The 20,875-nt window shown below is 41.7% G+C and overlaps 1 protein-coding gene across 7 annotated transcripts in view; it reads left to right on the forward strand.

Moving 5' to 3' along the window:
• The window catches only part of PRLR (prolactin receptor), a 192,905-nt gene that overhangs the window by 101,947 nt on the left and 70,083 nt on the right, over positions 1-20,875 (forward strand). For 5 of the 7 annotated variants that reach the window (XM_070774774.1, XM_070774773.1, XM_019983032.2 and 2 more), the window contains exon 2: positions 19,686-19,746. The exons of the other annotated variants lie outside the window; for them this stretch is intronic. The gene's annotated coding sequence lies outside the window, so the exon portion shown is untranslated. The remainder of the gene's footprint in view (positions 1-19,685; positions 19,747-20,875) is intronic. 7 annotated transcript variants of the gene reach the window in all.

Here is a 20,875-nt window from a genome sequence, read left to right on the forward strand (position 1 = left end):
GGCTTCCCTTGTAGCTCAGTTGGAGAAGGAAATGGCAACCCACTCCAGTATCCTTGCCTGGAAAATCTCATGGACAGAGGAGCCTGGTGGGCTGCAGTCCATGGGGTCGCAAAGGGTCGGGCATGACTAAGCGACTAACACTTAGTTACTTACTTACTTACTTAGCAAATTGACATTTTCTCCAAGTCCGAGTCTGGGCTGTGAGTTACTGAGTAACACATAGTGCTGAACAGTACCTTGTCACATAGATGCCATGATTTTCATCCTTATGGAATGGTGGAGATAGGTCCAGTAAAGATAAAATCAATAGACAACGTAGTGAGTGTTGTGGTAGACAAAGTACAGGGTGATAGTGCAGTTCAAAGTCAGGGTACCCAACAAGGAGTTGAGGGCAGAAGGCATGGTCAAGGAAGGCTCCCTAAAAGATAAAATTTAGAAGGTAAAATTTGTCAGAATTGAATGTAGAAGGGAGAGTACTGGAAATTAAGGAGTCATGAGTGACATCTGGTTTTATCACCAGCATTTTGTTGAATTATTAGCCTTCTCTCAGTATGTATTTCTACACGCTTCCAAAATCAATAGTCATCCCTTTAGATTCACACACCCTATGCAGTGTTTCATTGATGCTATTGTGTTTCAATATGTCAAAAGAATCAATCCAGTCTCACTTTGCTAATAAACAACTGTGGGGTTTTGGACAAAATCCAAGCTGAACTTTGCTTGGCCCAGGTCTTTTCACCTTCATAAAGATACTGATTTTATTTTTATGGGCTCCAAAATCACTGCAGATGGTGACTGCAGCCGTGAAATTAAAAGACGCTTACTCCTTGGAAGGAAAAGTTATGACCAACCTAGATAGCATATTCAAAAGCAGAGACATTACTTTGCCAACAAAGGTCCATCTAGTCAAGGCTATGGTTTTTCCAGTGGTCGTGTATGGATGTGAGAGTTGGACTATAAAGAAAGCTGAGCACCAAAGAATTGATGCTTTTGAACTATGGTGCTGGAGAAGACTCTTGAGAGTTCCTTGGACTGCAAGGAGATACAACCAGCCCATCTTAAAGGAGATTAGTCCTGGGTGTTCATTGGAAGGACTGATGTTGAAGCTGAAACTCCAATACTTTGGCCACGTGACGCAAGGAGCTGACTCATTTGAAAAGACCCTGATGCTGGGAAAGATTGAGGGCAGGAGGAGAAGGGGATGACAGAGGATGAGATGGTTGGATGGCATCACTGACTCAAGGGACATGAGTTTAAGCAAGCTCCGAGAGTTGGTGTTGGACAGGGAAGCCTGGTGTGCTACAATTCATGGGGTTGCAAAGAATCGGACATGACTGAGCAACTGAATTGAACCGAGTGGCTAGAACTCTCCTTTAAATAAAAATTAACAAGACCTCATAGCAGTGAACTCAGAAAAGCATCACTGGCTTCTTACGGGACATAGCAACTTTCCCACTGGAAGGGGCAGAGATGCTGACCTAGAACAGGACATATGCTGGGTCCACATCAGTCCAGGGGGACAAATCCTGTCCATTTCAAGTATTTTCACTGATCAAAAGTACAATCAGACTTTATATGGGTGCAGGAAAGAAGTATGAACTGGTCACAGAAAAGGTGTTTAAATGAGCACACCAGATCATGTGGATACAAGCCACCTGGATTATTTTCTCTGGGCTTCTGTGACAAAGTGTCACAACCAGCTGGCTTAAAAGAATAGAAATGTGTTTTCTCACAAGTTACGGAGGCTGTAAGTTGGGGACAAAGATTTCCTTGGAGCCTTGCTCCCTCTGAGACTCTGGGGAGATGCTTACCTTGTTTCTTCCTGACTTCCAGTGGTGACCGGCAGGCCATGGTGTCCTTAGCTTATAGCTGCATCCCTTCTGTCTCTGCCTCAGTCATCATAGGTCATTTTCCTTGTATGTCTCTGCTTCTTGCCCATGTGAGAAGTAATTAATCACATCACCCATGACCCAGTTTTCAAATCAGTTCACATTTTGAGGTATTGGGGGACTTCAATATCTCTTTCAAGGGGACATGATTCAACCCAGTACACTATCCAAACAAATGACATTGTGAGAAGGTTCCATTTGCATCTAATGTTGTGACTGGGCTTCCCAGGTGGCCCTAGAGGTAAAGAACCCACCTGCCAATGCAGGAGACGTAAGAGATTCAGGTTTGATCCCTGGGTCGGAAAGATCCCCTGGAAGAGGGCATGGCAACTCACTCCAGTGTTCTTGCCTGGAGAACCCCATGGACAGAGGGGCCTGGTGGGCTATTGTCCAAGGGGTGACAAAGAGTTAGACACGACTGAAGCAACTTAGCATGCACACACGCATGTGTGACCAGGCTCCTGACTTTACATGATATTAGAGCTAAAAATCCACTTCTGTCTGAAAAGTGATGTTTGGCAAGAAAGGTTGAGAGAACAGCCCAGACTCCATGGCCAGTGCTTGCCCCTTCAGGAGCATGTGTCCCCTCCTGTATGACATGCTCTCAAGTGCTGGGATGTCAACAAGGCAATGATCAAAGGGTAGACTGGAGCTTGCAGTGGCAGGGTCGCTCAGAATTCATGACTCACCTCCTGTAGCTTGCCCTTGCCGCCCTCGCACTTATCCTCTCAGTTCTTCCCCCTCCGCCTTGCTCATCCTCCCTGCTTTGCTGGGAAACAAAAGCTGATTTGAATCTAGCCATTTTGATTTGGTGGCAAGTGAACTGTAAACCAGATTAAGCCAAAAGAAGCAAATCCAATGACTGTCGCAAGCAAGTTGTCCAATTATTGCTTTTTTTGCAGTGAGGGTAAAAGGCAGTTAAGGGCCTTATATATCATAAGGCAAATACTAATTTGCCTGAATCAGCTTGCCAAAGGGTAATCAGCAAACGGGTTGGTGCTCATCAGAGCTGCACAGACTGGTCTCTGAGGAGGTCAGAGCCAGGAATAAACCCTACCAGAAACTCCTGGTGAATCTAGCAAGTTCCCTGCCTTCTGCATGCTGAAGCAAAGGTCCAACCTTCACCTGACTTGTAGCCTGCCTAGGGTAAGTCACTGGACTTCTTGGCAGATTTCTGGTGCCACAGGCTCTCTTCTCTCTCTCCCTGGGTGAGGATCAGTTTCTCTGGGAGCGATGGGAAAGTGAAAATGTGTTTGCAGAATCTGTCCCTCACTCTCACCCTACTGCTTGTACCTGCCTCTGAGGTAGGTCAAGGAGGTAAACCATATCTGTTACTGACAGAGGACAGAAGGTGAGGGAACAGGAAGAAAAGCAAAGGGAAATATGTTCCAAAGGGGAAAAAAATTAGCAGTGGATAAAATGACAAAGACATCATTTTATGATGTAATAATCTCTGAATGATAAAGGGAGTGGATTTGGCCCAAATACTGGAATATTTCCAGATTTCAGGGCCTCCTCCTGTCTTGAGCCCCAGCTCCACATTTGGCATGGTTAATCCCTTGACCTTTGTGGAAATCCTCCCTGACGTCACTGGACTAGAGGCCTGGAATGGAAAGGAAGGGCTTTGTCAGAGCTGCATGAATCCACATGGCTCATCTCCTGACAGGAAAGCTCAGTGGAGAACAGGACTCTCACTATTTAGAAACTGGACTAGGATTCCTATCCAGAGGATACAATTTGCCATTGCCTTTGTGGTTTGTATGGTGCATGCATTAGTAGTTTTGCTCATGTCCGATTCTTTGCAGTCCAATGGACTGTAGCCCACCAGGCTCCTCTGTCCATGGGGATTCTCCAGGCAAGAGTACTGGAGTGAGTTGCCATGCCCTCCTCCAGGGGATCTTCCTGACCCAGGGTATGAACGTGCACCTCTTAACATCTGCATTGGCAGGCAAGTTCTTTACCACTACCACCACCTGGGAAGCCAGTTTGTATGGCCAGTAGAGCAAACCAAGAACACTAAGGAAAGAACTTTTTCTCTTGATGCCTAAGTGCCAATCACAATTGTTTGGAGTTCTCTTAATTGGCATCCCAGGTCTCATCTAACTATTGTTGTAACACACATGTATTGACATAAAAGCTGCTTACATTTTCACCACCAACATCCCAAAAGATGCTGCTGCTGCTGCTGCTGCTAAGTCACTTCAGTCGTGTCCGACCCTCAGCAACCCCATGGACTCCAGCCTTCCCGGCTCCTCCATCCATGGGATTTTCCAGGCAAGAGTACTGGAGTGCGGTGCCATTGCCTTCTCCCCAAAAAGATGAGGCACCATCTATTTTTTCCCCTACCAGTTTCTGTCTATTAGGGCTTTGTATTCATTAACAATTGGCTCTGTTCCCTTTGCAGTCTGGAGGCCCTGTTCCAGGTCACCTGTGATTTGGAACACTGGGTCCTTGGCAGTGAAGTTAAGAAAAAGAAAGAGAACATGGGGAAGGAACCAAAGGTAGAACCAGATTTGAAGGTTTAGCCTGAAAGTTATATTTAGAGAGCCAGTTATATCTAGAACTCCAACTTCCTAGCCATCAGATACTTGACAGACAAGTTGAAAGTAAGGACAAGATTAATTATCAAGGCTCTTGGTGGGGAGTGGGGAGAGGAGGAAGGGGATAAATGCTTTCATGTTCGTCACTGTTTACTCAAAAAGAGTGTCACTAATAATGAAGGTTGATGAACGTGAAAGGATAGCTATTAGTTTTGCAAGTAAGTAGGGGAAATTACACACTAACATTTCTTTTAAATATTTTTATTATATACCATATTTTATATACCATATATACCATATATTTACATACCATCAAGTTTATCCCTTTAAAGCCTACAACTTAGTGGTTTTCAGTATATTTACAGAGTCACGCAACCCTCACTACAACCTAGTTTTAAAACCAACCACAGAAGGAATGTAGTACACATTAGCAGTCATTCCCTTTTCCCTTTTTGCCCTACCCCTGCCCCTGGCAACCACTAATCTATTTTCAGTTGCTGTGGATTGGCTTTTTCTGGAGAGTTCATATAAATGGAATCATGCTATATGTGGCCTTTCGAGACTGGCTTCTCTCACTCATAATATTGATTTTGAGGTTTGTCCAAGTTGTAGAATATGACAAGTACTTCATTCCTTTTTGTTGTTGAATAAGATTCCATTGGAGATATACCACATTTTACTTGTCCACTTATCAGTTGATGGACAACACACTTGTGTTTTACTTAAAACAGCAAATTGCCACAGTTTCAACAATCTGAATTGAATAACTTTTTGCTGAAGGCAGAAGTTAATAAAACAGCTCCTGATCTTAATACGTTAGATTTAAGAGATAAGATTACTAAGGGATTTAAGATTTAGTTTTTATAGCAAAAAAAAAAAAAAAAAAAGATTTTTATTCAGGTTTGTGGCAAGTAGATGTTTGCAAGATAACCTAATGATATTAGCGTAATAAGGTCATGATATTTGTATTTGTGCTTTTCAGTTATCTCAGTAGAGTGGATCTGTATAGAGAAGTGTTCACTCATCCCTTCTAATGAAATAATGTTAGAATGCTTGAAATCTCTTTACTACATCCACGTGAAATACAGCACCTGCCTTTGTGTTCAGCCAACAAGTGCACAGCTGAGTTTGAGGCCAAGCTCCATAGCTGGTCTGCCAGGAATCTACTGGTTGTACTGTCCTATTGTACTAGTTTTTGTCTTTTCTCTGCTTCTGACTCAGGTGTGAATGAGGAAGCATGGGAAAGAGGAGCAAGAGGGAGCAAATAAGGTTCTACAGATCTGGAAGGTTGCCTGGGATTCATATTCAAGCAGTTCCTTCTCAAGGTGTCAAAACTCTTCTTACATGGGGAGTAGTGGCCAGACTGCAGGCTCTGGAATCTAGGCATGGCCATTTCATATCTTTGTGATGTTGGGCAGGTACTTAATCTGTCTTTCTTGTTCTCATCAGAAAAATGAAGATAATAATGGTTCTTAGTTCTCCAGATGCGTTGAGGATTCCCATGATTCCTGGCACATAGGAAACTGGTAACCATGAATATTGCTAGCATGTATTCACTACTTGCTATTTCCTAGACACTGTGCATGGAATCTTCACAGCAATCTAAAAAGGTAGTGAAAGGTATTCCCACTTGGCAGATGAAGAAATTGAGATTTAAGGAAGTGTAAATATATCCTCCTCAAGGTCAGTTGGTTTAAAAATGGCACGAGTCACTTTTATATACCTTTTGGTCTGATTCAGATTCTTTACATGTCCATTACAGCAGGGTGCTTATATGCAATGAATCGGGCTAGTCAGTATGCTGCCAACTGGAATATAGCTATAACAACATACACATTTGTGTTGATAAAAATGAATAATGAATGCAATTGGGCCACTTTGGAAAATAATGTGACCAAAACCCTGGGGAGAAAACAGCAGTAAAAGACTAAGACGAAGCTGTTAGAACAAACATGGGGCTTAAAGGACCTCAAAGTAAGACATGTCATCTGGTGAGATCTGCATCCTCTCAACTCAGGGGAACCAGACCCTGTGGTTTATGGGAATTAAAAGAACATTGCACGTGGTACTTGGGTTAAAGAAGGTAACTGACTCATTTCCATTAGCTAGGGAATTAGTGCCTGTGTTAATATTCCATTTGTCAACTTAATGGTTTAAGGTGTTTCCATTGCCATCACCAGCAGCACTTTTAAATTAGCCTTGAGAGCTAAAGAGTAAACAGAAGCACAGTTTATCATTCTGTCAAGTTCAACTACCTAAAAAAGGCAATATCTGATAGTCAAGCAAACAACTAGACTGCAAACCACAAGTGTCAGCATTGACACAGCATTGACGCATTTACAGCTCCATGAGGGTTATTAACTGTGTTGCCCCAGGAGTCCAGAAGAAGACAGTTCAAGGGTTAGAGACAAATGGTATTTAGATGGTCCCCAACTAGCTGGAAACCTAAAACAGACTTTCCTTCTAACATGCCCTTCTGAACAGCCTTCCTGATTACACAGTGTGAAATAAGAACAGTTTTGGATACTAATCCTAAATAATCCTAAATTTTGGATTCTAACTTTAGGAAATATTTATTCTCTCATATTTCTGTTTAAAAAGATGTTCTCAATTCAGATTACCACAACTATAGCAATCTGCTCTTTTAATTAAAAGAGTGTGTTCTTTCCCCACTTATAGTATTAGTGGCTTCAAATGCATAAAGAACCTTTTTGTAAACCAATTCAGGAGAGTTTAGACATCAGGACAAAGGTAACATTTTAAGAATGTTCTTATGTTGCAATCATTTGGGGATTATTTTCTAAACCAATTTCTTGAGAATTCTGTCTAAGGCCTTTTCATCATTGGAAGGTTTTTTTTTTTTTTAATTGTCCTTTTAATTAGGAGTGTAACCCTGGCTTGTAGATGCTACAAGCTTTTCTGGGAGGGTGAATTTACACATGTGGTCTCTGAGCTAAAAAAAAAGCAGAAAGTCCTTTGCTTCAGGTCCACTGCTGGTGGCTACCTCATTCAACCCATGGTTGCCCCAGTCAAGATGGCCACTGGCTGATTTAAGCAGACTCACATTCGGGCCATGGCTATTCATCGGACTAGAACAATCAGCCTGTTTTTTGGCGATTGTAATTTGGTGCTGTCAGGCTTATAAAATCCAGCTCTAAACTCTGCCCTTCCCTGCTAGTCTATCAAGCCGATCTGGACTTTGGTTCTTTGTAAACTATCTATAGTTCTCTTTATTTGTTGTTGTTCAGTTGCTAAGTCGTGTCCAACTCTTTGTGACCCCATGGACTGAAGCACCATGCCAGGCTTCCCTGTCCTCCACTATCTCTCAGTTTGCCTGTGTTCATGTTTGTTAAGTTGGTGATGCCATCTATCCATCTCATCAGCAGCAGCCCTCTTCTTTTTCTTTCTATCCTTCCCAGCATCAGGGTCTCTTTATTTACTCTACACTTATTCCCAAAAGGATTTAAAAGAACCTTGGTTAGATATGGCTCTGCTGTCCTGTGACCTGGGGCAAGTTATAACAATTATAAAAGTTCTCACCTTTCACAGTGTTGCAGGGACTTCATGAACCTTATCTTGAGGAAGTGATTACCCTCAGGATACAAATTGAATTTCTGCTTCTGATAAAACTGGCAGATGGAAAATAGCTTGGGAAACAAGGGCACTGGACAAATGCAAGGGTCACCCTGTTAGTCAATGGACTAGAGTTTTAATGCAGAGTTCCAAAGAATAGCAGGGAGAGATAAGAAAGCCTTCCTCAGTGATCAATGCAAAGAAATAGAGGAAAACAATAGAATAGGAAAGACTAGAGATCTCCTCAAGAAAATTAGAGTACCAAGGGAACATTTCATGCACAGATGGGCACAATAAAGGACAGAAATGATATGAACCTAACAGAAGCAGAAGATATTAAGAGGTGACAAGAATACACAGAAGAACTATACAAAAAAGATCTTCATGACCAGATAATCATGATGGTATGATCACTCACCTAGAGCCAGACATCCTGGAATGCGAAGTCAAAGGCCTTAGGAAGCATCACTATGAACAAAGCTAGTGGAGGTGATGGAATTCCAGTTGAGCTGTTTCAAATCCTAAAAGATGATTCTGTTAAAGTGCTGCACTCAATATGCCAGCAAATTTGGAAAACTCAGCAATGACCACAGGACTGGAAAAGGTCAGTTTTCATTTCAATCTCGAAGAAAGGCAATGCCAAAGAATGTTCAAACTACCACCCAGTTGCACTCATCTCACATGCTAGCAAAGTAATGCTCAAAATTCTCCAAGACAGCCTTCAACAGTATGTGAACCGTGAACTTCCAGATGTTCAAGCTGGATTTAGGAAAAGCAGAGGAACCGGAGATCAAATTGCCAACATCCATCGGATCATCAAAAAAGCAAAAGAGTTCCAGAAAACATCTATTTCTGCTTTATTGACTACACCAAAGCCTTTGACTGTGTGAATCAGAACAAACTGTGGAAAATTCTTCAAGAGATGGGAATACCAGACCACCTGACCTGCCTCCTGAGAAATCTGTATGCAGGTCAGGAAGCAACAATTAGAACTGGACATGGAACAACAGACTGATTCCAAATTGGGAGAGGAGTATGTCAAGGCTGCATATTGTCACCTGCTTATTTAACTTAAATGCAGAGCACATCATGCAAAATGCCAGGCTGGATGAAGCACAAGGTGGAACTAAGATTTCCAGGAGAAATATCAATAACTTCAGATATGCAGATGACACCACACTTATGGCAGAAAGCAAAGAACTAAAGAGACTCTTGATGAAAGTAAAAGAAGAGAATGAAGAAGTTGGCTTTAAAACTCAACATTCAGAAAACTAAGATCTTGGTATCCAGTCCCATCACTTCATGGCAAATAGATAGGGAAACAATGGCAACAGTGGCAGACTTTATGTTCTTGGACTCCAAAATCACTGCAAAATGTGACTGCAGACACTTGCTCCTTGGAAGAACATCTATTACCAACCTAGACAGCATATTGGAGAAGGCAATGGCACCCCACTCCAGTACTCTTGCCTGGAAAATCCCATGGATGGAAGAGCCTGATAGGCTGCAGTCCATGGGGTCGCACAGAGTCGGACACGACTGAGCGACTTCACTTTCACTTTTCACTTTCATGATTGGAGAAGGAAATGGCAACCCACTCCAGTGTTCTTGCCTGGAGAATCCCAGGGACGGAGGAGCCTGTTGGGCTGCCGTCTATGGGGTCGTGCAGAATCAGACACAACTGAAGCGACTTAGCAGCAGCAGCAGACAGCATATTAAAAAGCAGAAACCTTACTTTGCCAACAAATGTCTGTCTAGTTAAAGCTATGGTTTTTCCAGTAGTCATATATGTATGTGAGAGTTGGACTATAAAAAGAATTGACACTTTTGAATTGTGGTCTTGGAAAGATTCTTGAGAGTCCCTTGGACTGCAAGGAGATCCAGCCAGTCCATCCTAAAGGGAATCAGTCCTGAATATTCACTGAAGGACTGATGCTGAAGCTAAAACTCCAATACTTTGATGACCTGATGCAAAGAACTGACTCATTAGAAAAGACCCTGATGCTGGTAAAGATTGAAGGCAGGAGGAGAAAGGGATAACAGAGGATGATGGTTGGATGGCATCACTGACTCAATGGACTGAGTTTGAGTAAGCTCTGAGAGTCAATGATGGACAGGGAGGCCTGGCGTGCTGCAGTCCATGGGGTCACAAAGTGTCAGACATGACTGAGTGACTCAACTGAACTGAACTGAGAGTTTCAATATGTTGGTTCAACACAGTGGGGTTTGGTTTTAACTCTGACCTCCAGAGAAGCCCTCATCCTGGATATTTTTCAAGAATAGGAGGTTGAAAACATCAAGACAAGGAGGTCAGGGTAGATATCCTGCCAAGGATCCATACAGGGAACTTCTTGGAAAGAAATGAATTGAGGGACTTGTCCTAAATATGAGTAGCTGGGAAAGGTCTTTGAATATTCCCAAAAGATGATTGCAGGAATATCTAAAATCTGGAGAAGGGATGACAGTGAAGTGAAAGTTGCTCAGTTGTATCTAATGCTTTGCAGATACAGTCCATGGAATTCTCTAGGCCAGATACTGGAGTAGATAGCCATTCCCTTCTCCAGGGGATCTTCCCAACCCAGAGGTCAAACCCAGGTCTCCCACATTGCAGTCAGATTCTTTACCAGCTGAGCCACCAGGGAAGCTCAGGGATAATAGACTATGGCTTAAATGGTAAGACTTCAGTCTCTAGAACCATAGCATAGTTGGAAGTTCCTTTACTCATCTTCTGGGCCTGATCCAAGCCATTAACCCATCTAGAGTTTCATATGGTCTCTGCTTAAGCATCCACAGTGATGAGGAGTTGGTCTCCTATCACAGGGGCTCATTTCATCTTTGGAGCATAATAGTCATCATTTAGTATGCATTCTTTTTAGTCCAGGGCTCCTGCCTTATAATATGGCCTATTTATTGTAGTTCTGCTCTGTAATGGACAAGTGGAATATCCAGGGAGACACTTCACTATGCTATTTTTGAACTTGAATCTGTTGTCCAGTTGCTAAGCCATATCAGACTTTGTGACCCCATGGGTATGCCCATGGACTACAGCATGCCAGGCTCCTCTGTCCTCTACTATCTCCCGGAGTTTGCTCAAACTCATGCCCTTGAGTCAATGATGACATTTAACCATCTCATCTTCTGCCACCCTTTTCTCCTTTTGCCTTCAACCTTTCCCAGCATCAGGGTCTTTTCTAATGAGTTGGTTCTTCACATCTGGTAGTCAAAGTATTGGAGCTTCAGCATCAGTCCTTCCAATGAATATTCATGACTGATTTCCTTTAGGATTGATTTGTTTGATCTCCTTGCTTTCCAAGGGACTCTCAAGAGTCTTCTTCAATATCAAAGTTCAAAAGCATTAATTCTTCATCGCTCAACCTTTATGATCCAACTCTCACATCCGTACATGACTTCTGGAAAAACCATAGCTTGGACTAGACAGACCTTTGTAGGCAAAGTGATTTCTTTGCTTTTTAATGCACTATCTAGATTTGTCATAACTTCCCTTCCAAGGAAAAGCATCTTTTAATTTCATGGCTGCAGTCACCATCCACAGAGAGCAGTGATTTGGGAATTTGAATCTACCGCTATGTAATTTCCTCCAGTTGGAGGATTTCTCTTCTTGTGCCTTTGAATACACTTCCTCAATGATCATAGCAGCCCTAAATGGTTTCCCAAACAACACACAAAGCCCCTGAGTGTTGGCACATCTTCCTACTCACAACTTCTCCTCATCTTCTGTGTCTCCTGTATCTCTTCCTTTCCTCTGATATCTGCACCCAACTCTCTTATGACTCTTTTGTAATCTAAGCATGAACTCAAAGCAGAAGACAGAGACTTCTAGTGGAACGAGCAAAGGAACTTGCTTTGAGCCCTGGCAAATTTCTCTAAAGCTATAAATATTATTATTTAGCTGATGGAGTGGAAAGGGTATTATGATAGAATATAAATGAATGTTCATTATAAATTGCAATGTATTATAAAGGCCCTGAAGACTTTAACATTAAATTCAAAAAGACCTCAAGCATCATGTAGTCCCAGCCCTCGTTTTACACTAGAATACATTAAACAGAGAAGAAAACTGATCTATCCACGGACCACAGGAACCATTAGAGGCAGGGCTAAAACAGAACCCAGGCTTTGTCACTCATAGTCCCTTGCTCCCTCTACTGCCCCTCTGTTGAACAATGAGGGAAATCAGTGAAATCACTCATGCACAGACCCTAAACAGTACCCAGCACGTATTAGGTACTTGATTGCTGGTGGCTGAAGAAGTAGTCCAGGAAACGAATGAATGAATAAATGACTAGTACTTGTTTCTGAGGACATTTTATCATTTCCTCCAAACGTGTTTATGTTTTTAATCAGTTTTTAAGTAGGTGTCTATTAAGGACCGTGGTTATCAAAATGCGCTTGTGAAAGTTAAATGAGACAATGCATTAAAGTGCTGAAAAGCTGTGTCTGGCAGTCAATAAATGTTAAGTCATTATTATCGTCCTCTGCTTTCTAGCCATTTTCTAAGTAAGATTATGCTGACACTGTAAGGACTCACCAATCTGAAAATCACTGCAGTCTACCTACAAAAGGAATTTTGTAATTGCAAAAGTATTACTACTGTTTGTCACTTCTTATCCTATTCTAACTAGGCTATCCATGCCCACCCCTTGTGTTTAGCACCCAAAAAGACACAAAGTGCTGCATTCTTTCACTTCCGCCTCTGAGCTTGTGTTTATTTAGCCCCTGGCCTTCAGGCTCTGTCTCCCATTGCAGCCAGCACTTGCCAGCTGGACCTGACAATTTGGCTTTGCGCTGTGTGGACCTTAGCACTCTTGCTCTCTCTCTCTTTCCATTATCAACCTAAGTCAAGGTTTTGGAATTTCCCTTTGGTAGGGTCCACTCCTGAGCATCCCAGTAGTTCTCCTCCTTCTAAACAAGGCCCATCCCCTTGACCCAAATTGGTGTGTTTTCCTCTCCATATGCTGGACTCCCCAACCTCCAGGATCTAATGCCTGATGATTGGAGGTGGAGCTGATGTAATAATAAAAGAAATAAAGTGCACAATAAATGTAATGTCCTTGAATCATTCCAAAACCATCCCTCTGCAACACCCCTGTCCATCAAAAATTTATCTTCCACTCCTGATGCCAAAAACATTGGGGACTGCTGTATGGGATCAGCTTCTCTCCACATTGTAGCATTTGTTATTAATACTGATATTTTTTATATACTGAGAACTGAGAGTTAGAATTTTAGGCTCTTTACATTTCTGTGTTTCAGGAAAGGGAAAAAATATTGCCAAGGGTTATTTTTTTTTTTTTTTTATGTTAACCAAACTGGCTTTTTCCACCTCTTTTCATCAGTTGTCTCTGGTCTCCCAGATTGATGATGCTCAGATTCAACCTACCCTGGAAGAGTGATTCCTGAGTGCTTTATGGGGTTATTTACCCTTCCAGGGCTTCATTCACAGATCTACAAATTGTCATAGTGATCTCTATCAAGTTGCCAAAATGCTTGAAACTTCTTTCTAAAAATCTGAATGTATCTGAGAATTTGACAAAAAGACTAAACTTCAGCCAATGTCAGTACAAAAAAAGAGCTTGTATAAATTCATCAGTTAGGGCTATACCCGAAGCTCTGATATGGACAGAAATATTATCTGTTTAATCTCTGTGTCTTATGATGAAATATCATTTAACATCTTCTCCTTTGTCAATGATACATCCATCCCCTTTATACTCCAGAATATAAGTTCCTTTGTCACCTGGATTTGATCTGTTTATAATCACAGCTCTGTCTTCAGCATCTAAAGTGTTTGGCAAACAGCAGGCAGCCAATCAGTGTTTGCTGAATACTGAAAGAATGAATGAGAAGCAGGATAGCCTTGTGGTTGGACCACAGCCTTTGACATCATCTCAGCTCGATTTTTGGTTATGCCACTTACTATCTTTGAGACCTTTCTGAATTTCAGTTTCTTCATCAATAAAATGGGATAATGTCTACCTCATTGGTTTGGGGAGAATTAAACAAGATAATGTATATAAAGCTCTTAGCGCAGTAGCTGGCATATTTTCAGAACTTGATAAATGTTGACTGTTACGTCTGCTCTTTTCGGTGAAAATTCTGAATGTTGAAGCTTATTAGAGGTAATTGAACTAATTTGACATGACTAGTACTGATGACTGTGCTAAAGACAAATTAGTTTAATTCATCTGTCAGCCAGATTTTATTTAAAGAGCCAGGTTGACAAAACATGTATTGGTCACACCCACTGTGTTTTAAAGTAGTACCCTAGGCTTTCAGGAGTGGGAAGGATGTGGAGATATATATGGCACAGCCTCTCTTCTCAAGAATATAAAATCTAGAACACTTACTGTGTGTGGTACTATACTGAGTATACATATATATGAGGTATTTCTACCACCCACATCCTCTGAGTTACTCTCGGTGCTTTGCAGAAAATTATTCTGTGACACTCAGCTTCTCCTTTGAATACTTTCAGTGACAAGAAACCTACTACCTCGAGCCAGCTCATCCTATTTGGGAATAGTCATCACCTTTAGAAAGAGCTTCCTGAAAACTAGCACAAATCTGTTGTTGTTCAGTCGCTCAGTCATGTCTGACTCTTTGCAACCCCATGGACTGCAGCATGCTAGGCTTCCCTGTCCTTCACTTTCTCCCAGAGTTTACTCAAACTCATGTCCATTGAGTCGGTATTGCTTTCTAACCATCTCATCCTCCTCTGCCCTCTTCTCCTTTGCTTTCAATTTTTCCCAGCATCAGGGTCTTTTCCAATGACTTAGCTCTTCGCATCAGGTACCAAAGTATTGGAGCTTCAGCTTTAGCATCAATCCTTCCAATGAATATTCAGGATTGATTCCTTTAGGACTAACTGGTTTGATCTCTTTGCAGTCCAAGGGACTCTTGAGAGTCTTTTAAAGCACCATAATTTGAAAGCATCAATTCTTTGATGATCTGCCTTCTTTATGGTTCAACTCTCACACCTGTACATGACTACTGGAAAAACCATAGCTTTGACTAGACAGACCTTTGTTGGCAATGTGATATCTTTGCTTTTTAATACGCTGTCTAGGTTTGTCATAGCTTTCCTTCAAAGGAGCAAGCATCTTTTTATTTTATGGCACAAATCTACCCCCTACAATTTTTACACACTGATCTAACTCCTGACTTCTGGAAACAACCAGAATAAATCTAATAGTTCCCTTCATATCAGAAGTCAGCAGAATAATGCCTACAGGCCAAATTCGGCCCACCATTTATTTTTGTAAATAAAGTTTTATTATAACACAGTCAAGCCTATTCACTCACATATTGTCCACAACTGCTTTTGCGCAATAAAGCTGTCACAACAGAGAATGTATGGCCATCTTGGCCAAAAATACTTACTATTTGGTCCTTAAAGAAAAAATGTTCAACTACTGCTCTATATGACAGACTTCAAGCACTTAGAGACAACTAACGTGTCTCCTCTTAAAGTGGGAAGCCCAGAACTGAGCCTAGAACTGTAAATGGAGACAGAATTAAGTGGTACTATCACCTTTCTTCTGGTCATCATACTTCCAATTATGTGATCAGAGATCAGGTCAGTCTTTGACACACAATACTGGAGTCTATAAAGGACTAAATCTCTGCAATTTCCACCCCAGGAGCTTCTGTTAAGTCACGCCTCCCCTCCTGCACTGGTGAAGCCTAGTGTTGAACACTGTTCACCAAACTTTAATCTTTCCAGTCTGTCCAAAATAATCAGAAAACAATTCAGCATATATTCAAGGGCTGTAGCAGTCAGGGTCAGAAAGGAAAAAGATGACATGCTCTGCTAAGATTTTTAATAAAATGTTATAATTTACATACTGGTGGGCAGAGTTGAGAAAACTAATAAGGGAATTTGTCACCAGCCTCTGCCTCGAGGGGAATGGCCAGGGAGAGGTCTTTCCAGGACCCAGAGATATGGAACCATGGAAAGGGGATGTCCACCTGGAACTGTGGCCATGGAGACAGAGACATTGCTGGAACCAGGCTAGGAAGAAGGCAGGGGTGTTGGGAGATAGGTTCCCTCATGTGTTCTTCTCCCATTCTCTGCCTGCTGTGGGTGGGACCAAACAGAGCTGAATGACAAGAGTAATAAGAGAGGATCCAGCCCACAGGGCACAGAGCAGAAGCAGGAGGAGTTGTGGGCATGAGGGTGAAGAGTGACAAGGGCTAAATGGTGTGTGTGCATGCATGCTAAGTCGCTTCAGTCATGTCTGACTCTGTGCAACTCTATGGACTGTAGCCCGCTAAGCTCCTCTGTCCATGAGATTTTCCAGGCAAGAATACTGGAGTGGGTTGCCATGCCCTTCTCCAGGAAATGGTGTGCCAGGCATTTTTTCATTCTGAATGAATAAATAGATGAATGAATGAAGTGAGTCCAAGACCTAGTACTCAATCAGTGATTGTTGAACTGCAAAAATGAGTGAAAAGACTACAATGTCCTTTATATTCTCTTGCCCCAGAATCTTGACTGAATTTCCACCCCTACTGCACCCCTCCTGGGCTCCACTCCCGCACCCTCCCCAGCCCCTGCTGACCCCTCAGGGCTTCCCGCCAAAGGGTAAAAAGAGTTTGGATTCAATTTGGGAGGTAACAGAGCAGAGCAGCAGTTGTTATAAACAGAGTTACAACATTATCAAGGAGAGGGCTTTAAGTACTGGAATCATTCCCCAAATCTAAAATACACTCTAGAATGTTCATAATTTTAAAATAAATGAAAAATTCAGTATCGCTGTATGCTATGGAGAAAAATGGACTGCTTCTGAGAAAGCTGTCCTGGACAGTTGCATGATGAGCACTCATTTCCAGATGCCTTGGGACTGGCCATTTTATGCTCAGATGGCCTCATCACATCATAGGCTTTTATTGCAAAGATGTCTGGATTCTCTGTCTGTTCCTCTATTTCTGTTTTATAGATAAGTTCATTTGTATCTATTTATATTCCACATATAAGTGATATCATATGATATCTGCCTTTGTCTGATGTGCTTCAGTTTATGGTTACCAGAGGGTAAACAGGAGTGAGGGATAAATTGGAAGATTGGGATTGACATATATACACTAATAATATATATAAAACAGATAACTAATAAGGACCTACTGTATAGCAGACAGAATGCTACTCAATACTCTGTAAAGGCCTATATGGAAAAAGAAAGTAAAAAAAGACTGGATGTAATATATGTGTAGGGCTTCCCTGGTGGCTCAGTGATAAAGAACCTGCCTGCCAATGCAGGAGACGTGAAGTCTATCCCTGGGTCGGGAAAATCCTATGAGTAGGGAATGGCTACCCACTCCAGTATTCTTGCCTGGGAAATCCCATGGACAGAAGAACTTGGCAGGCTACAGTCCATGGGGTTGCTGAAGAGTTAGACACGACTCAGTGACTAAACAACCATGTGTGTATAACTGATTCACTTTGCTGTACACACGAAACTGAATAACATTATAAATCAACTACACTTCAGTATCAATGTTTAAAAAAAGGTTGTCTGGTCTGTCCATTCATTAGGCCAGTAGCGATGATGTTGAGAGAGTAGGGTATCTGAGAGAGATTCAAGATGCATAAAGCTGCTGGTAGGAATCCACAGCTGCCGACTGTCCACTTCCTCCTCCAGGGCTTGAGTCAACATGGAGAATACTCAGCACTGGACTCTTCAAACCATAATCCCCAGAAGTCTGAATTTTGAAGACATAGAAATTATTTTTAAGTATTATTTATTCTGCTACTCTGGTTAGATTGTTTTTGCATAGAGTGTGCAAGAGAAAATTGAGCACTAAATTAGGAATTTTTCATGTGGGTGTGTGTGTGAGCACAGGTACACACATGCGCTCAGTTATGTCTGACTCTTTGTGACTGCATGGACTGTAGCCCACTAGGCTCCTCTGTCCATGGAATTCTCCAGGCAAGAATACTGGAGTAGGGGATCTTCCCAATACTGGGGATCGAACCTGAGTCTCTTGCGTCTCCTGCATTGGCAGATGGATTCTTTACCACTGAACCACCTGGGAAGGGCATTGTTATCTATATGCATTTAGCAGCCTATTTTGTATTCAAGTCCTGAAATCCTTTTTTTTTTTCCTAAATCAGATCTATATTATTTTTAATATTTGTTTTTATTTATCTGTTTGACCACACTGGGTCTTAATTGTAACATGTGAGATCTAGTTCTACAACCAGGGATTGAACCAAGGCCCCCTGATTTGTGGAACACAGAGTCTTAGCCACTGGACCACCAGGGAAGTCCCTCAGATCCGCTCTATTAGCAGTTGTCACCTTATGCCTCACAGAGCCTGGCCAATTAGTCTCCAGAGTTTAAAACATCTTAGACAAAATCTAGAGCCAGATAAACTGGAAGAAATGAGATAGAAATCACGATTCCGGATGGCCACAGCCCAGCTGATAGAAGCCCACACCCAATAGCCCAGGGAACGACATGGTTACAACCAAAAATTATTCACATTTCGAAAAGCAGGCTTTTGCCAATGCTCATATGAACCCATAAGATAGAATCCAACTTAAGCTTTGAGTTGAAGTGGCCAGGTTCCCAGTTTAGTCATGTCTATGACAGGATATGTCAATAAATTTCATTTAGGATCTCCAGGGCCAGATTTGCAAAATTGAATCCCAATTAGGATAACTGACAACATGTAACAAAGATCTGTAGATTAGGTAATGGTACTATATCAGTGATTTTTACTATTTGGTAGAGAATATGCCTGCCAATGCAGGAGACAGAGGAGATGCAGATTCAATCTCTGGATCAGGAAGATCCCCTGGAGGAGGAAATGGCGACACACTCCCATATTCTTGCCTGGAAAATTCCATGGACAGAAGAGTTCGGCAGGCTATAGTCCATGGGGTCACAAAGAGTCAAACACAACTGAGCATGCATGTACTGTTAATATCAGTATTAATTTTCTGATTTTAATTAACTACATTACAGTTATGTAAGAGAATGCCTCTGCTCTTAGAAAAACATACTGAAATATTGAAGGGTAAAGAGACATCATGACTTATTCTCAAGTGATTCAGTAAAAATAATCACCTATGTATAAAGAAAAGAATAAACCAAATGTGGCAAAATATTAACAATTAGGGGATCTTGGTAAAGGGTATATAAAAAATTTTTAATATTTTTGCAAGTTATCTATAAGTTTTAAAATTACTTCATAATAAGGAGAAGGAAATGGCAACCCACTCCAGTATTCTTGCCTGGAGAATCCCATGGGCAGAGGAGCCTGGCTAGCTACAGTCCATGGGGTTGCAAGAATCGGACATGACTTAGTGACTAAACCACCACCACGAAGGTTGCTAGAGGGCTTCCACAGAGCCTCAGATAGTGAAGAATCTGCCTGCAATGCAGGAGACCTGGGTTCGATACCTGGGTCTGGAAGATCCCCTGGAAAAGGAAATGACCACCCACTCCAGTGTTCTTGCCTGGTGGTTGAAAAGACTTGGACACGACTGAGCGACTAAGGTTGCTAGAAAACTAATTAAAAAAAAAAAAAGCTAGAATTGGCTTATGCCATCACTTAAGTGCAGTAATTTCAGTCTTGCTATTGCTGCAAAGTGAGTCAGAAATGGCATCTCCTATTTCGTCATCTTTGAGCTAAAATGAGTCATTTCCTCTTTCAGCTAAAGAACGCTTCTGTTCATGGAGGCAAATGCTGAGGATACTTTCCAAGTGAACCCTGAGGTAAGGGGAACTTGACATGTGCCCCTCGGTCACACCACCCATCTGTCCTGCTGTCGCTTCATCCAAGCTCAAGCAGGGACTCTTCTCTCTGGGCTCACAGACAGAATAATTCCAAAGCTGTCAATATCCACGTTGTTGCATTCTGCTGTTCTCAGACATTTTCATCTCCCTACCTGTTAACACATGATGCAGTTGGGGTGCAGTTATGGGAGATTTTAATTTTTTCTGTATAGTTTTCTGTACTTGAGAGAATTTCAACAATGACTGTTTTATTCTTTTTTTAATATAAATTTATTTATTTAAGTTGGGGGCTAATTACTTTACAACATTGTATTGGTTTTGCCATACATAAACATGCATCTGCCACGGGTGTACATGTGTTCCCCATCCTGAACCCCCCTCCCACCTCCCTCCCCATACCATCCCTCTGGGTCATCCTGGTGCACCAGCCCCTAGCATCCTGTATCATGCATTGAACCTGGACTGGTGATTCATTTCACATATGATATTATACATGTTTCAATGCCAAATCATCCCACCCAAATCATCCCACCCTCACCCTCTCCCACAGAGTCCAAGAGTGGTCTATACATCTGTGTCTCTTTTGCTGTCTCGCATACAGGGTTATCATTACCATCTTTCTAAATTCCATATATATGCATTAGTATATTGTATTGGTGTTTTTCTTTCTGGCTTACTTCACTCTGTATAATAGGCTCCAGTTTCATCCACCTCATTAGAACTGATTCAAATGTATTCTTTTTAATGGCTGAGTAATACTCCATTGTGTATATGTACCATAGCTTTCTTATCCATTCATCTTGCTGATGGACATCAAGGTTGCTTCCATGTCCTGGCTATTATAAACAGTGCTGCGATGAACATTGGGGTACACTTGTCTCTTTCAATTCTGGTTCCCTTGGTGTGTATGCCCAGCAGTGGGATTGCTGGGTCATATCAGTAACTATATACATTGAAAAGAATGTTGACTTTTTTGAGTGGGAGTTCCTTTGCCAAAAACATAGATGGTAGTACCAAGATTCTTTTCCATTAACTGAAAGAGGCTAACTGATACTATGGATTTGTGGATGTCTTCAATTTCCTTGCAACACTAATTTCAAAGAAATGT

This window comes from Bos indicus, chromosome 20, assembly GCF_029378745.1.
Source record: "Bos indicus isolate NIAB-ARS_2022 breed Sahiwal x Tharparkar chromosome 20, NIAB-ARS_B.indTharparkar_mat_pri_1.0, whole genome shotgun sequence".
Classification (NCBI taxonomy): domain Eukaryota; kingdom Metazoa; phylum Chordata; class Mammalia; order Artiodactyla; family Bovidae; genus Bos; species Bos indicus.